The sequence below is a fragment of the Schistocerca gregaria genome, chromosome 8, assembly GCF_023897955.1.
Source record: "Schistocerca gregaria isolate iqSchGreg1 chromosome 8, iqSchGreg1.2, whole genome shotgun sequence".
In the NCBI taxonomy this organism is placed as follows: domain Eukaryota; kingdom Metazoa; phylum Arthropoda; class Insecta; order Orthoptera; family Acrididae; genus Schistocerca; species Schistocerca gregaria.
Genome location: NC_064927.1, coordinates 243170449 through 243183318, shown reverse-complemented (window position 1 = coordinate 243183318; position 12870 = coordinate 243170449). Strand labels below are relative to the sequence as shown.

At 43.0% G+C, this 12870-nt stretch overlaps 1 protein-coding gene and 1 non-coding gene across 3 annotated transcripts in view; one reads left to right on the top strand and one right to left on the bottom strand.

Moving 5' to 3' along the window:
* The window catches only part of LOC126284394 (netrin receptor UNC5C), a 1047805-nt gene that overhangs the window by 193078 nt on the left and 841857 nt on the right, over positions 1–12870 (bottom strand). The window lies entirely within an intron of this gene.
* Trnai-uau (transfer RNA isoleucine (anticodon UAU)) lies at positions 1740–1813 on the top strand. The gene has a single exon. It is a non-coding gene; the product is annotated as a tRNA-Ile (tRNA).

The following is a 12870-nucleotide window of genomic DNA, read 5'->3' as shown; positions in this document are numbered from 1 at the left end:
TTTGTCTGGTGGAGTTTCACTCAGTGATCTCTACCGAGCGAGGTGGCTCAGTTATTAGCACACTGGACTCGCATTCGGGAGGACGTCGGTTCAGTACCGCGTTCGGCCATCCTGATTTATGTGTTCCGTGAGTTCCCTATATCGCTTCAAGCAATTGGCAGGATGGTTCCTTTGAAAGGGCACGGCCGGCTTCATTCCCTAATCCGATGAGACTGATGACCTCGCAGTTTGGTCTCTTCCACCAGATCATGCTGCTGTAATTGATTTCGCGCAGCAAACGTTTCTCTGATCTATTCTATTTTTTACTTTTAGACAAATCATTTGACAGAAAATTTGACCGTTTATTTTAATGGTTTTTTCTAACTTCTCCAAGTCGAGCTCGTGATCTGTCATAGCTGGGCTAAACATCAACGGGCCGCTGAACTCCAGCCTTCTTCTGTGTCGTTCCTCTCCACTTGTGTACCGTCGAGTATTTGCGCTAGCAGCCGGAGCTCTCAGAGGAGGCGCGGAACAAGCCGCCGTGTGTGTGTGTGTGTGTGTGTGTGTGTGTGTGTGTGTGTGTGTGTGTGTGTGCCGCCTCGCATTCCCAGCGCCGCGGGCTGTTGGGCTGGCCGCAAGTGGTCGCTGTAATTCCGCGACACGGCGCCAGATGACGCGTTCATAAATATTTAGCAGCAGCAGCAACAGCCACGGACAGTGCGGCCGTGACGCTGCACCGCGTATTTACATGTGGGTCCCGCGCAGAAGCCAGCCGGCCCGGACAGAGCTGGTAGCTGGCTGACCGGCGCGGTGCCCGCAAAGCATCCGCCATACGCTCGCCGCTATCTGCGGCCGCATCTCGAACAGCGCTGCCGGCCGCGTCAGCGCACACACAGCCACTGTCTGCTCACACGTAATGGAGCGTGGCGACGAGAACACCATCTAAATATCACTCCTACGCCGGCCTCTCGATGTGTATGACCACATCGTTCTACCTGCGATACAACTACTTCCGATATTTTACAATACGACGTAGTCTTTTTCGCCTGAATATTTGTACTGTTCAACCATTTCAATACCTGATGACTAACTGAAAACCTCAGCTGCCGACAGGTGTTGTTGACATACCTCGATGTGGACAGCTGAAAATGTGTGCCCCTACCGGGACTCGAACCCGGGATTTCCTACTTACATGGCAGACGCTCTATCCATCTGAGCCACCGAGGACACAGATGAATAGCGCGACTGCAGGGACTCATCCTTTTTCACGCTTCCCGTGAGACTCACATTCCCAACTGTCCACAATTCTACATATATAATGTACCTTATAGTCATTTGCAAATCCACTCATTATTCGCGCACGCTTTGGCGATTCCCGTAAGAGTTTTGGCAACCTGTGCGCATTCGCACAGACGATGGTCAATGGCTGGGTAGCCTTTAACTATATATATGAAGACAGTAACTGTTCTCGAACGAACAGAATACTGTTGATAACCGTGTAGCTTTTTCTGTTCGTTCGAGAACAGTTACTGTCTTCATATATATAGCTAAAGGCTACCCAGCCATTGACCTTCGTCTGTGCGAATGCGCACAGGTTGCCCAAACTCTTATGGGAATCGCCAAAACGTTCGCGAGTAAGGAGTGGATGGGCAAATGTCTATAAAGTACATTATATATGTAGAATTGTGGACAGTTGGGAATGTGAGTCTCACGGGAAGCGTGGAAGGGATAAGTCCCTGCAGTCGCGTTGTTTATCTGTGTCCTCGGTGGCTCAGATGGATAGAGCGTCTGCCTTATAAGCAGGAGACCCCGGGTTCGAGTCCCGGTAGGGGCACACATTTTCAGCTGTCCACATCGAGGTATGTCAACAACACCCGTTGGCAGCTGAGGTTTTCAGTTAGTCATAATTTATTCCAGGGAAAAGCTGCACGGTCATCAACAGTATTCTGTTCGTTCGAGAACAGTTACTGTCTTCATACATTTCAATATCAGTGGGTTGTGTGTGTCCAGTGATGGGCTCTACTGCATAAAGAAAATAATAATTTCAATGCGGTTCGGTTTACGCGCCAAATTTTGGTTTGGTATAAATCAAGATATGAGTGAGTAGGACTCGCGCAACGAGGGATTCGTACTACCTTAATTATGTATACGGATAGTTCATCCATCCCAGGAATCGAGAATCTCGACAATTTTTCCCGTTATCGATATCGATACAAGCTAGATATACGTCTTCCCATTTCTGAGGAAAAGAGGTCTTGACAAAAAGACAGGTAGACAGTCAGTTGACAAATGACAAAAAAGTATTTTTTTTAATTTGATATAATTACAGATTAATAACGTCCGGATTTTTCCTTTTGCCTGTTCTGTGAAACTTTGCTTCTTGTGAAATACCATGGCTAGGTCAACGGCAAGTACTATATCGGTTTTCACGATTGTGTTTGACAGTATCAATATTTGTGACAAACGGCCGTATCTTTTGACTTCCTTGCAGTTCTAGGCGCTTCAGTCTGGAACCGCGCGACCGCTACTGTCGCAGGTTCGAATCCTTCCTCTGGCATGGATGAGTGTGATGTCCTTAGGTTAGTTAGGTTTGCCGCGCGGGATTACCCGAGCGGTCTAGGGCGCTGCAGTCATAGACTTTGCGGCTGGTCCCGGCGGAGGTTCGAGTCCTCCCTCGGGCATGGGCGTGTGTGGTTGTCCTTAGGATAATTTAGGTTAAGTAGTGTGTAAGCTTAGGGACTGATGACCTTAGCAGTGAAGTCCCATAACATTTCACACACATTTGACCATTTTGTTAGTTAGGTTTAAGTAGTTCTAAGTTCTAGGGGACTGATGACCTCGGACGTTAAGTCCAATAGAGCTCAGAGCCATTTGAACTTGTCCCGACATCTGTACCGTAATACCTTGGCATCACGTTAAATATATTCCATTGCTGTCATCTTGACTCTAGAAGTTCTGCCATCTCCTTTGACGAATCAAGGTCTCGATTTAGGTCACCCAATTCCATCTCACTGTCAGTGAGTCTTATTACCTTTTTCCGACAAAATTACACTCATGGGATGTGTTTGCAGATGATGCTGTCATTTGCGGTTTTGCAAAGTCATCAGATGACTGAAACAAAGTGCAAAATGATTTATATAATACATCTTTATGGTGCGAAATGTGACCCTGAATAAAGAAAAGTGTGAAGTTATTCGCATGAGTTCTAAAAGAAACCCGCTAAATTTCGATTACGCGATAAGTCACACAAATCTTAAGGCTGTAAATTCAACTAAATACTTAGGGATTACAATTACAAATACCCTAAATTGGAACGTTCACATAGATAATCTTGTGGGTAGGGCTAACCAAAGACTGCGATTCATTGGCAGAACACTTAGAAGGTGTCTACTAAAGAGACTGCTTACACCACGATTGTTCGCCATATTCTGGAGTATTTCTGTGCGGTGTGGGATTCGCATCAAGTGGGACTGACGGGTGACATCGAAAAAGTTCAAAGAAGGGCAGCTCGTTTTGTAATATCGCGAAATATGGGAAATAGTGCCACAGACATGATATGTGGAGAGGCAATCATTCAAGAAAAAGCGTTTTCCGTTGCGACGGGATCTTCTCATGAAATTTCAATCACCAGTTTTCTCCTCCGACTGCGAAAACATTCTGTTGACACCCATCTACTTAGGGTGAAGTGGTCATCACGATAAAACACGAGAAATCATGGCTCATACAAAAAAAATTCAAGTGCTAGTTTTTCTCGCGCGCCCTTCGAGAGTGGAACGGTAGACAGCTTGAAGGTGGTTCATTGAACCCCCTGCGAGGCACTTTACTGTGAACAGTAGAGTAATCACGTAGATGTAGATGTAGATTAATAAGAGTGCTCAAGCAGATTAGTGTAATTCTCAACATCTGCTTTAGAGGCCGTTTTTAGACTACGACAACGTAATGTACAACAGCATTATCTCATGCTAGTTCATACAATAATTTTCATTAACTGTAGGCGGCAAAAATGTTTGTAAATACGAGCGCATTACATTGGCGATATTAATAAATCTGTAATGCCTTTAAGTCTTTGCTCAATTTTTCTGTGACAAGAAATTTCAGGTAACTTCCGTTCACGACAGTCACCCGTAAAGAAGATTTACGAAGACCAGAAGCAAGCCGCCACGTGTTTTGCTCCCTCTGCGCGCAGGAATCAGTGGGAGTTATTTTACCGTGGAAAAGCCGGGCCCCGCTCACAGGTTATGTGGCGAACGGAATTTTAATTTTTGGGACGATATTATGTGAGCTAAATTTCCTCGGTTCACGAGAAATTAATGGAGGCTATTAGCAATTTTAATTTTACCACGGAAGTTAATGAGTTAATTTTAATTTAATTTGTTAATAAACCGGGGCGCGTAACATAATGCGTGGTAAAGGGTTTTACGTGGCGACGGCACGCACTCTCATTTGTTGCTATTATTTGCCTCATTACTTACGGCGGGCACTTAATTGTTACCTGTGACGTTGACGCCGGGGCCTCTGCGGTTTTTATTAGTCTACTCCGCTGTATGAGCCCATCATCAGAACTACACTGAGGGTTGTCCGGTATGAGCGCTTGGTTTAAAAGCCGTGTGCCGGGCATTTTTATACAAAATGTACGGTGTATACAAGAATTTTTTTGTGAAAATATATGTATGTGATTGCGCTTCAGGAAATTTCTTCGTTGCGTAACTTCACTGAGTTGTGTAAAGTGTTTTGGTATGCACATGTGCAGTACAACTGGGAATTTCAATTCCGTATCGCTACGAAAGGAACAGAACTTTTAATATTGCTACCTAATAGCATTCAGACGTTCACTGATCACTTACTGCTTTCAATTAAATGGTTTCAATGAATTCCACAGTTAATGCTGAGGGCCAGTGTTAAATAACGTTTGCATTTTACTGACAGTTAACAATAATGAACAGATTGGCGGAAGATTTTTCCGTAACCCAGAACAGGCAATGCTATCATCGAACCAAAAGTTGGTTTGAAAACTTGATGGTTTAAATAATAAAACGCTGCATCAGTTACGATTTCTTAGGAACAGCACAACACGTCTAGAAAATTGTTTTCATTATCAAGTGCAAATATTTAAATTCAAAACATTGGTGATGTTTGCACTCGAGAAATAAAAATCTCCTATTTTTTATCTACTAAAGTAAGAGAATAGTATTTTTTTGTCCATCTGCTTGCAGGAAGCGTGTTTCTTTCATCGTACAGAAAACCACATAAACACGAAAGGTCACTCACACTGATTGTTTATATGAAATCAGCATAAGGTATGAAGATATCACGACAGTACGTCTTCTTTAAGTGTTCGGATACTGTCAGAGCTGTTCCAGTTTCTGAGGATTGCATTATTACACGAAGTTGTCGCTTATAACTTCTATCATAACACAACTACTTAAATTATCGATTATACTTTATATTCTATTTATACCATTTTCGTTTCAAATACTGAGTTGAATATGTGAAGGAATGGACATATTTATGGATTTGCTATAGGTGTAATACACAGCAGAAAAATTTGGAGAAATTAACCGATTCACAACCCAATATGTCATTAACAATCTTTCTCCTTGTTTTTTTTTGTGGTGTACAAAAATTTCTAGCTCCTTCATTAGCTCCATTTTATGAGACTTCTGGAAGTGGTGGAGTATTTTACAATATTCTTCTATGTTTATTGTAGGGTGTCCAATGTATTTTTTGTGTGTATTGCTCTAGCTGTTTTTGTAAATTGGTTATTTGTGTAGCTGTTGAGGTCCCAGTCCTATGTACGAAGGCAAGTCAATAAGTATCTGCAGCCAGTTTTTATAATTCACTGCATTTTTAAGCGTAGTCACCGCGCAATGTCATATTGCAACATAGCATGTCCATTAGGTATCAAATATTGTACCGTGCGATGACCAGAAGTTGGAAACAGTGTGAAACAAGACTCATCCGACAAAATTACTTCCTTCCCTTGCTTCATAGTCCAGGTTTTATGGCTTAGGCACCACGTTCCCCTGTCAAGGGCATTTGCATCACTAATCAGTTGATTTGGAACTCTACCTCGCCTTGCAATTTCATGCTTAATGGTGCTCCCTCCGTGTTGTTTTGGTGCCGGCAGGGTTCGAGAGTGTGACATTCAGTTTTGCAGTGATTTTTCAGCTGTCATCCTCTTATTTTTCGTAACAATCTTCAACGACCGCCTGTCACGATCACTCGACACACAATTTCGTCCGTGTTGTGACTTAGCGGATGAAGGTTTTCCGCTCTCCCTCTATGTGTGTAAATCTTCGATACGGAGCCGTGAAATAACAAGCAGTTTGACTGCTCTGTTTATCGACGTACCTACCACATCGGCACGTTCTAATGCACTGAGCTCTGACATAACGCACTCACAACTACATAGAACACTTTTCTGATCAAGACTGGCACTGGCGACGTTTTGAGGACATTGTTGAGATGCCGTTCGAGGTCAGATAAAACATTGTAATCTTCAGAGTTGACTAGCAGCTTTATTTATACTAAATCATGCATTTCTCGCAGTACTTCCATATTTTTGTCCAAACACTCTAACTAATTTCAACGGGAAAAATCGCGTATTAGTACGACGTATCTAAACTGTGGTACAGAGATCATTTCAGTGAGAGTGTTAGAAAGTTGTGGTAAGTTCCCATGGGACCAAACTGCTGAGGTCATCGGTCGCTAGGCTTACACACTACTTAGTCAAACTAATTTAAGCCAAGGGCAACAGACACACACATGCCTGAGGGAGGACTCGAACCTCCTACAGGGTGAGCCGCGCGAACCGTGGCATGGTGCCCACGACGTAGTGGCTACGCAGCGCTGTGAGACTGGTGTCGTCACTTATGGTTAAGACTTAAGGACACGCATGAGAATTGGAGACTGATTTCTTGCCGGGCGATTCAGGTTTCCGTCAGTTGTTTAAGGCAGATATTGTGTGGCTCGCCTGAAAGGGGCAACGGTGATGTGTTTACCCAAAACGAGCCCCTCTGACCTCGTTCTGGACAGAACGTTAAACCCTAATCTTCCACCTTTTTTCACCTAAAATAAATAGCCTACCGCAAAACGCAGCACCAAATATCGGCAGAAACAGACTTGCATCCCGCTTCTAGAGGAAATGCCACTGTGTACGAAAGACTGAGCAAAGCCGAGACGTGCTGGCACAGATCGAGCCTCGGACTGCACGTGTAGAGCACATCGTCCACACGTGGCCGACCCTGATACAAAGAGTTGCTTGGCTCCTTTAACGAGTGGGACAGGAAAGGGAATACCTAGCAGACGCACGAGGTACCGTCCACGATGCGCCGTATCTTCCGTATTGTTTGTAAAAAAATGAAGCGCCTACAGCTTCCCTTATGATCTTATTTATTGAGTAGCTGCAAGTTTCGGTGCTTCAATACGCCATCTTCAGGCCTTAGTTGATGCTGAAGGAGTTATCGCGATCCGTATATACGATGCATCAGAGGGCAACATAACTGGTTTACGCATACTATCTGTGATGTAGCCTCTCCAACATCACAGTTACAGATAGTATGCGTAAAACATTTGTGTAGGGCACTGATGCATCGTATATATGGATCGCGATAACCCATTCAGCATGAACTAAGGCCTGAAGATGGCACATTAAAGCGCCGAAACTGGTAGCTACGCAATACATAAGATCATAAGCGTGACTGTTGGCGTTTCATTTTCTTACCTCCAGTCAAAGGGATGGACATTCCAAAAAAAAAAATCTGTATTGTTGGGTCCGCGAAACGATTCATCCAATTTTTTAGGCGCACCTTGTAGCCGTTGTGGACATTCCACAGAAAGTGTATGTATAATAGAATAGTGCAGCCGAACTTCTGGGTGCCTCGACCCGACCGCAGAAAAGTTGCAGCCGTAGCGAGGACGCCTGTCAGGGCCACAGAGGTGTCACCAACATGCAGCGAGCAGATCGCAGTATGCGGAATAATTTATTAGCGGGCCGGAGGCGCCCGGCGCGAGAGCGGTCGTAACAGACGCGGGAGCGAAACGCGCGGGCCGTGTCGCCGCGTGGGTAATTGATGATTCCTGCCGCCGCCGCCTCGCTCTGTCGGCGCTCAGCAACGTCTCTTAACTCCCGGGACGAAGGTGCTCTTCCGATTCATCTTGCAACATTAATGGCGCAAGTGGGTGACAAGTTTCCGCCATATTTCGCAATCATCGCGTTGGTGCCAGGCGCCATGGGGGCACAACTAAAACAAATACGGGGTCACACTAAAAGCCTGTAGCTGAGACAAAGCGACTAGCTTACTCGGATTAAATGTATGCGATGCGAGGGATTTCGAGCGAATTATGAATTAACATTGTTCCGATATACGGATATGGAATATTGTGGGCACAGTACGGGAAACCGCTTGCACTGAATCTTTTATGTGTGTGTGTGTGTGTGTGTGTGTGTGTGTGTGTGTGTGTGTCAGTCATTAGTCTTCTAACTGGCTGAAGCGACCCGCCACGAATTCCTATCCTGGGCAATTATTTGTTGTGTATATTCGAATCACGGTCTTCTCCTTACACAATTTTTATCCTCTACAGTTCCCTCAAGCATCGTAGAAATTATACCTTGATCTCTTAACACATGTCCTATCGTCATGACTCTCATCCCTGTCAATGTTTTGCAAATATTCCTGTCTTCGCCAGTTCTATGCAGAACCTTCCTAATTTCTCATCTTAACTCCACACATAATTTTAAACATTCTTCTACAACATCACATCTCAAACGCTTCGATTCTCTCCTTTTCCAGTTTCCTCACAGTACATGATTCACTACGTACAATGCGAGGTACAAACGCACATTCTCAGAAATTTTGCCTTCAAACTTAGGCCGATTCTCGAACCTAGTATTATTTTGGCCTCGTGTCCCGTATTCGCTTATCCTAGTCTGGTTTTTATGTCCTGCTTGCTTCCTCTATCATACGTTGTTTTGCTTTCAAGGCAGCAATATTCCTTCATTTTGTCTATTTCGTGGTCCACAATACATATGTCAAGTTTATGCCTGATCTCATTTCTTCTACTGTTCATTACTGCCATCTTTCTTCCTTTAGCTTTCAGTCCATAGCGAGTGCTCATTACACTGTTCATTCCTTTCAACAGATCCTGCAATTACTCCTCACTTTCACAGAGAATAGCAATGTCATCAGCGAATCTTACCACTGATTACATTTCACCCTTAACTTTGTTCCCACTCCTGAACTTTTGTTTTATTTTCATCATTCCTTCTTCGATGTACATACTGAACAGTAGGGGTGAAAGACTACGTCTCTATATTACACCTTTTGTAATTTGAGCAGTTCGTTCTTCGTTCGGGCGCCGAGTGAGAAAATAGTAAATGACGGAATAAATATTACAAATAACTCGTTGTTACATTCCCACAGAAACGTCCTAAACATCACAGCATTCAGTCTACTTCTCCCACTCTTATACTATAATTGGCAAAGAAAAACTTTATGAACAAGTAACAAGGTATCAAAATAACGAACACATGAGCCATAAACGGTTTGTAACCTGTAAAGAAAAGACTAATATGAAAACAGTCCTAATTAGATGTCGTGATGTGCAGTATATCCAAGGTATCGTCTCGCTCGGTTTGGAAGCTCCTACTGGCGTCTTTTTCCGTGTTTCCGTATTAAATTTGGTTTTCTGCATATTGCAGAGTTTAAAAACCTCGAATATATACTAGGTGTTTGACTGTTGCGCGCACTAACGAAAGGAGTTATTACTGGACAATAGGACAAGGAAATAATAACCGATGTACACACAAGTACAGTCGTGCCAATGGTACAACATTGTTAATGTCGGAAGCTACGGTGCATGATGTTCCTTATGGTGAAAGGATGCACATGTGGTTCATGCATGCTTGTGCACCGGCACACTCTGATGTTGCTGTCCGATAATACGTAGCACGACTCTTCAGCAACAAGTGTATCGGTCTTGGTTCGCAAATACCATCGCCTCCCGGGCCCTTCGATTCGTCCTCGTTAAGTCTCTTCTTCGTGGTCGGATATTTAATATATGTGATGTATTCTACTCCTACCACAGCGTCGATGAACTCCAGGGACGCACTGTGCATGGCCGTCGATGCGTTCGGAAAGCGCCTGGCATTTTTGAACGTTTACGGGCATCGAAGAAGAAACGTGCTGACGCCTGCCTTCACAAGAACTCTAGCCATGCGGATCACTTGTTATGTGTTTATCCTCGACTGCATGTCTGTAGTCTGGAGCCTGGTGGACTATGTTATAAGATGTTCACGTACTCAGTCGTAATACAGCGTATTGCGGAAATCAGTGGTTTCCTGACATATATTCATAAGGATTTTTTACTTGCTTCATTGTTCTATACTCGCACCTTTCGTTTGTACCTTTAGCAGTCAAACAGCTATGCAGTCAAGTATTACAAAAGAAAGTCTCTAATGGCGCCTAACAAATAAAAAGCGACGAAGCACGCTGTGAAAATACTTTAAAGGCTATATTATAGACAGCTTAACGATTTTTGAAAAATCGTGGTTTGGCACAGTAGCTTTGTGTTATCGTACTTTATTATAACTCTCTCTTACGGTCAAACAGCAGATCATGCTCAGGTACTCTGTATGCAAGAAAAAAAGAGTTAATTAGGTGTATAATCATGAATCAAAATGTATTAATGACAACGTAAGACATTGATCTAGGTGCACATGATCACGTTTTGAGGCATATCCTGTAATTAACACCTTGTTTTTGTAACGGTACGCTATATGACGAATGTTTAATGGACATATGAGGATTTTTTTGCTTTGTGATAACTGTGCGTAATTATCGTATTTTTCATTGTATATTAATACCGAAGGATGGTCTGGTTTTCGCCAAACTGGCAGTTTTCATGTAGTAACATACAGCTGTTGAGCTTCTTGTAAATTAGTTATTTTTCTGGGGTTTGATAGATTTCTTCGTATTTACTCTAAAAACCGAGAGCAAATAAGAATAAATTATTTTCTGCAATGAAGGGGATCGCAATAATGTAAGACCTCCAAAATAGAGAATTTTTCAGAAAGAACGTTATAGCTCAAAGAGAGTGAACCAGTATTGGTGAGATAGAGAAGGTGTCGAGATTCTATTTTAATCAGAAGCATGTGGGTAAATAATTCTCTGACCTGAGGAATGCTACTGCGGGTAAATAATTCTATGATATACCTAAGGAATGCTACGGCAACTTATGATGGAAATTGTCGAAAACCTCAAACTGCGCAGAGCAAGAGAATAAAAATCTCTGAAAATCTGGCTCAGTAGACTAGAGCGTCGTTCCTCAGGAACTCAGCCAAGTTGCGGGAAGACAAAGTGCGCGGAGCGGCGGCTCGGCCTCCGGTAACTCACTTGTTCGACGCCCTCCGCGATTGGACACGTCCTGCAAATCTGTGGGCCGACGTGATTTGAATGGAATGCCGCCGCAGCACGGTGGGACGGGAACTCCTCGGTTACGCGGGTACTTCGTTCGCTGTCTTCCTTTCAATCCGCGTCAAAGAATTCATCTACTTGCCTAAGATTACAAAGCGAGGCAGACAAACTTCATTGAGCTGCTGATATATTGATGTAAAGATAGCACTGTCGGAAATAAACATGAGTCTGAGAGTCCATCACACGAAAAGGGACAGGTTCTTTATTATTAAACTGACATTACATATAAAGCAACGTAGCAAGAACGTAAAGAGTCTTACTCGGAACTGTGATCGATAAAGCGGAATATTAATGAAGATCACAAAGGAGGGTAGAAGGAAGGAGGAGTGGTGGAGCAGACTCGACAGGAAAAGAAGGCGTTCTATAACATAATAAATATGAGTGACAGATTAGGAGTGAATTCCACATTTAAAAAAAATGTACGTTAGGAAGAAATTACTCTGAAGTGTTTAAACGTGTACAAAGAGAATCTGTGAAAAGAAATCAGTGTCATATATACTACGATGATTTACAAAAGAAATACAATTACCAATAAGATATAACGAGATATTAACAGGAATAGACGGCAAAAATAATCTGCATAAGGTCTATCCCAGATTTGTACAAAGCGCAAAGCAAGTTTGAATATGCAAGAAGCGATGAGAAATGTAGTACAGATTTTGTAACGTGAAGTCAGTATTCGGAAGCGAATAAATTCACGAAGGATGGAATGAAAAGGATATAAAAGTCAGGCTTTCCGTAGGTATGACGATGTACAGCAGAACACTGCCCCCAATGAGCTATAATAATCTACCCTTTGTCAAAGACGCTTATGTCTGTAGATTACACCGTTTAAGGCCCGTATCATCACTAGAGTGATACCACATTAGGTTTTGCTACGCTTATACAGTATATTCCTAAACGGGGCATGGGACAGCAACAGATTTCGTTATCATAATGTTTTCGCTCAAAAGCGTATTGCAGTGCAATTTCTCATTTACGTCTAACTATGGATGTAATCCACAGACACTGAATAGTTCTTAAGTGATAGAAAGCCAGTTTTTAGGGCCTTAATTATAGTCGTAGCTGAATCCGTAGTGTACGAATAAATGCGAAGTGGATGGGAGGGGTAGTGTTTGATGTAATATATGTACCGTCTGAAGAAAGCAAGTGAGTCTCCCAGAAGATGTCAATGTAACTATAAATCATCGGCGGGTATGTAAATGGTTCGAGTTGCAATTGTTTGTGACAGGTATACTGAAGCGCCAAAGGAATTGATATAGGCATGCGTATTCAAATACAGAGATATGTAAACAGAATACGGCGCTGCAGTCGGCACCGCCTATATGAGACAAGTGTCTGGCACAGTTGTTAGATCGGTTACTACTCCAACAATGACAGGTTATCAAGATTTAAGTGAATTTGAACGTTGTGTTGT